General features: G+C 37.1%; 1 non-coding gene across 1 annotated transcript; it reads right to left on the bottom strand.

The window, feature by feature from the left end:
• Positions 1-4,877: 4,877 nt before the first annotated feature.
• On the bottom strand, positions 4,878-4,984 carry LOC141709129 (small nucleolar RNA R71). Its single transcript, XR_012569722.1, has one exon. It is a non-coding gene; the product is annotated as a small nucleolar RNA R71 (small nucleolar RNA).
• Between the last annotated feature and the right edge of the window lie 573 nt (positions 4,985-5,557).

Below are 5,557 nucleotides of genomic sequence, written 5' to 3'. Positions count from 1 at the left end.
CGCTGGACCGTCCGCCCCGGTCACTTACGCATTCATCCAATCTTAAAACCTTTTATTGGAAGGGGTCATAATAATCGACACCCTAAATAATTTTATTCCCCCATTCACTTGGGCAGGAATACTCGCAACCAAATCATTTCTCTCAAAAACTAAAACATTAATAAATCCATTAATTTTGATAAGTAAAAACACTTAACTATTCCGAACATATAATAACAGAAGAGTACTTGCATGATAAACATTTAATTCAGCCATATGTAAAACATTTATCTATTCTGAACTGAGAATATGGAAAGCAATACTTGCATAATCATAAGCAGTTGGATATGAAAAATATTGAACTATTCTGGAATTAGAATAGCGTAGAAAACTTGCCTTTGGTTTTTAGCAGTTAGTCACACTCGCAATAACATAATTATTCCATCATTCTGTCTCAAGACATCACCATCATTTACTTTGTCAATTCTCCAGTCTTCTACTCATGATGTTGGTACAAGACTGATATGCAATACCATTCCATTTCACTTTTTATCCAATGCCTAGTCCTGATCAACTCGAATGATCCGCATATATAATTAAAAGATACATCTTAATCGCTTAAACGATAATTACTCGATGAACTATGCGTCAAAACCCTTGTTAGATATATTTGAGATGTCATGTCTAATATGATTTGTGTTTAGTTTTCAGAACTTAACAACAGGACATATCATGACTTACTGAAATCAGAACTTACTGAAGTCAGAACTTAATATCAGAACTTAAGGTGTCAGAAGATACATATCAGTTCTTAAGTGCGGGAAGACTTTCAGATAAGGAATGCGGCTTATTTACAGGAGAAGATCTGGACTAAAACAAAAGAAGATATGCATGAAGAGTTAGAGGACTAGAAGACTTGTAGAAGATATCTGATTGATATATTTTAGGAGACATAATTATATTCCATATCAATTAGAATATATCTTATAACTGTGTACTATATAAACACAGCTTAGGGTTTACACTATATGTGTTATCATTATCGAGAAAATTATACATTGTAACCTAGCAGCTCTTAGTGATATTGTTCATCACTGAGAGAGAACAACAGTTCATATTGTAACACAGTTTATTGAATATACTTGATCTTTGTTACATACTTGTGTTTAAATTGATTTGATTGTATAAACACTGTATTCAACCCCCTTCTACAGTGTTGTGTGACCTAACAAGTGGTATCAGAGCTTTTCTGTTAACACACATATAGTAAAGATCCAAACAATCATGTCTGAAGAAACACAAACTCCAACCAAGCCTACCAAAACTCAAGATACTCAAAACATTCAAACCCACAGTCGATATGAGATTATTAGAGTTCCAATACTGAGACCTTCTGAGTATCCCATATGGAAAGTAAAGATGGCTATGTTTCTGGAAGCTACGATCCATAATACCTTGACATAATCAATGAAGGACCATATAAGCCTACCAAGCTCTCTGTTGCAGTTGCTGATCAATCAGCAAAGTCCATACCAAAGGAGAAAGGTGATTACACAGCTGAAGACATCTCATCTATTGCCAAGGATGCAAGGGTAAGGCATTTGTTGCATAGTACCATTGATAATGTCATGTTAAATAGGGTAATTGGATGCAAGACTGCAAAGGAGATATGGGATGCTTTGGAGACAAGATGCCAAGGAACTGATGTAATCAAAAAAAATAGGAGGACTATACTCACTCAAGAGTATGAGCACTTTGACTCAAAAGCTGATGAGTCATTAACTGACTTATATGACAGGTTTGTCAAACTCTTGAATGATCTGTCACTGGTGGACAAGGAATATGATCTTGAAGATTCAAATCTAAAATTTCTTTTAGCTCTTCCTGAAAATTGGGATTTAAAGTATACTACCATAAGAGACAACTATGACCTTACTGAAACAACTCTTGATGAAATTTATGGTATGCCCAAGACTTATGAACTTGAGATGGATCAAAGGAGCAAGAGGCATGGAAGAAAGTCAAGGACAATTGCTCTTAAAGCTGAGGAGGAATCTCCTAAAGTGGTTGCCTCAAAGAGGAGCAAAGGAAAGGCTCTCATCATAAAGTCTGGTTCAGAGTCATCATATTCTGATGATGATGATTCAGAAACTGAAAGTTTACCTGAAATGGATGTTGATGCAGAGATGATGCAACTGTGTGCTCTTATGGTGAAGGGTATCACAAAGATAGCCTACAGGAAATTCAGAAAGGGCAAGAAGTTTTCCAGGATAGGTGGAAGTTCTGATAAGAAAGGGTTTAGAAAATATGAAGGCAAAGGAGGAAAGTCTGACAGAGGAGACAACTCAAATGTTAAATGCTACAGTTATGGTGAACGAGGCCACATATCTCCTGACTGCAAAAAAGGAAAAAGTGACAAAGGAAAGGCACTTGTCATAAAGAAGAAAAGCTGGACAGACACTTCAGATTCTGAAGATGAGGTAAACTATGCCTTGATGGCAAATGCTGATAGCAGTACTGAAACTGCTGAATTGAAGGTACCTCAAACAACTTATGCTTTTCATACTGATGATATTACTGAGTTGAGATTATATCTTAAAATCATGTTCATTAGTTATAGAGATCAGACTTTAACATGTGAAAGTTTAACATATGAATTTCTTGCTTTTAAAAACAGAAATGACTATTTAGAAAATGAGTTAGTTTTTATTCATCAAACTAAAAAAGAAAGAGATGAGGCTTTGTATGTTAGAGATGATGTACTAAAATTGAATGAATCTCTAAAAACTAATTTAGAAAAGGAAAGAGAGATCATCAGAACTTGGACTAACTCTGGCAGAACAACTCAGGATATACTAAGTAGTGGAAACTGGAAAGAGGGCTTAGGGTATTGATAAGTGGATTTTATATCTACTTGGAATGCTTCATTACAAGCTTAAATTGGTGTTTTGGACTCAAGTTGTTGGTATTTTGATGTGTTTTTGTGTTATTACATTTCAGGTATCAGTTAAATGAAGAAAGGAGCTTTTAAAGGAAATATGATGAAAAGTGATCAGACTTGGATGCCAAGGCCATTTTCCAGTTATAGAGAATCTCATTAGCTTCGCGTGGGTAGTTGAATCGCCTAATTCTGACGAGTAGAACTCAAGTTATGGCCAAAATAAGATTCATCAGAATTTTCCAGAAAGGCTGTAGGCGCCCGTCTGCTGGTGCCACGCGGCCGCCTGCTAGGAGGTGCCCGCCTGCTGATGCCGCACTGCCGCGTGCTGATGCGCGGCTGACTTCGCTGAAAAAGCCTTTTTTGAGTGAAATTTGACAATTTTAAGGGTTCGGGTCCAATATGAGCTTATATATACTTAAAAAAAAGGGTTTTCATCATCCGGGAAGATTAGGAGACCAAGGGGAAAATCTAGAAGCACAAAAGAACTCTGCAAAAGAAGATCTTGTTTTCAACTTGTGATTCTTTGAATTAGTTGTAATTTTGGATGCTCGTTTTCGTTCTTGTTGAACCTAGATCTCGTTTATCCATACTTTGAATTATTCAGTTTATTAAGATCTTGTTTTATACCATGCTTTTATTGGAACCCATGGTGACGATGAGTTCGATTATGAACTAATCGTTATCATGGGATTCTAGCGGATTTACTTATGGATTTCAATAGTTAATTGTTTTGATATCTTGGTATGTGGTGATTTTAATGATATTTTAGTATTGGTTGTGCATATTCGTCTTATGTGCGTAGCTAACATATAAGATAGCGTGTTAATCTCTATTGAAGCGACAGTGAATGTAGAGGTTTAGAACTTGCCATGCTAGCATAGGTTCATGTATTGTATGCATGATTAGTGGGTAACTCTAACCGTTTTACTTGCCCTATGTAATCATTATGGATAACTTGTGCTTAACCGTTATGTTGTCAAATTCTATAGACATATAGGGTCTCAAGATAATTGGTGCCTATTCAGCTTCTATCTCTTTTGTGGAGGTCTGGTAGAATGGTACTCGTGCAACGAAAGTTGGCGTTTATCATTTTCGTGTTATCTGATTAGTGTCATCACCATCACATGCTAAGGTTAAGAACGAAAAGGCTATTGAATGAAGTAGTAATAAAGTTAGAATCCCATGTTTGTTATATATATTAATTCAACCTCAATTCTCTTAGTTAATGTTATTTAGTATAATCTCTTAGTTTAATAAAAACCCAATTTGTTATTTGTCTTAGCATTGAGCGATAACCATACATTGTTGCATAGGTGCATAAATTGAACTTAACCTAAACTAGTCTCTGTGGGAACGAATCTGATTTATATCTTATATTACTTGCGAATACGTATACTTGCGTGAATTTTAGCGCGTGTTTTCGCCCTAACAAGTTTTTGGCGCCGCTGCCGGGGACTCGGTGTTAATTTTTAGTTTATGTGCTTGTCATCAGTGGTCGTTAAAGTTTACTGACCTGGATTCTTTTACTTTCACGATTTATTTGTTTGTGTTTCAGGTACTCATTACAATGGGAGATCCAGCAGCACTAACGAAAGCCTTGATGGATTTTTCTCAACCCAAGATCAATGACATTCAATCTAGTATTGTCCGGCCAGCTATCACAGCTAATACCTTTGAGATCAAGCCTGGAATAATTCAATGGGTGCAAAACTCAATCCAGTTTGGGGGTTCTCCAAGTGAAGATCCCAATATGCACATTAGGGATTTCATTGAGATCTGCGACACCTTCAAGTTAAACGGTGTTTCTAAAGATGCTGTGAAGCTAAGACTATTCCCATTCTCTTTGAGGGACAAGGCTAAGAGCTGGTTACACTCTCTACCAGCTGGTTCGATTACTACTTGGGAAGATCTTGCTCAAAAATTTCTTACTAAATTCTTCCCTATGGCGAAGACAGCTGCAATGAGGAATTCTCTTACTCAATTTGCGCAGCAAACGGGAGAATCTTTGTGTGAAGCTCGGGAGCACTACAAGGAGATGCTTAGGAAGTGTCCTCATCATGGAATGCCTGATTGGATGATCATCAATTGCTTTTATAACGGTTTGGGAGCATAGTCCAGACCCATGCTCGATGCAGCATCAGGCGGAGCATTATGGGCAAAGTGCTATGAGGAAGCTTATGATCTAATTGAATTGATGGCTGCTAATGAATATCAGTATCCAACCCAGAAATATCCATAGGGAAAGGTAGTAGGAGTTCTTGAAATGGATACAGCTACGGCTATCACTGCTCAACTAAAGGCATTGTCTATGAAGATCGATTCTCTGGCTAACTATGGTGTTAATCAGATAACCAGTGTTTGTGAGCTATGTGCAGGTCGCATGCGACAGATCAATGCACTATATCTAGTGAATCAGCTGAGTTTGTGAGCAACTTTCAGAGATCGTAACAACCAGTTCCAGACACTTATCATCCTGACAACTGGAATCATCCTAACTTCAGCTGGAGCAACAATGAGATTGCGATGCAACAGCCATTCCAGCAGTTTGGAAATAAGATATTCAACCCTCCTAGTTTTCAGCAACAAGTTACGCCAAAAAAACAAACTCTTGGTGCATGTCTATCTTCGAATGAAAAA

The sequence above is a fragment of the Apium graveolens genome, chromosome 2 (genome assembly GCF_009905375.1).
Source record: "Apium graveolens cultivar Ventura chromosome 2, ASM990537v1, whole genome shotgun sequence".
NCBI classification, from domain to species: Eukaryota; Viridiplantae; Streptophyta; class Magnoliopsida; order Apiales; family Apiaceae; genus Apium; species Apium graveolens.
This window is presented reverse-complemented; position numbering and strand designations above follow the sequence as displayed.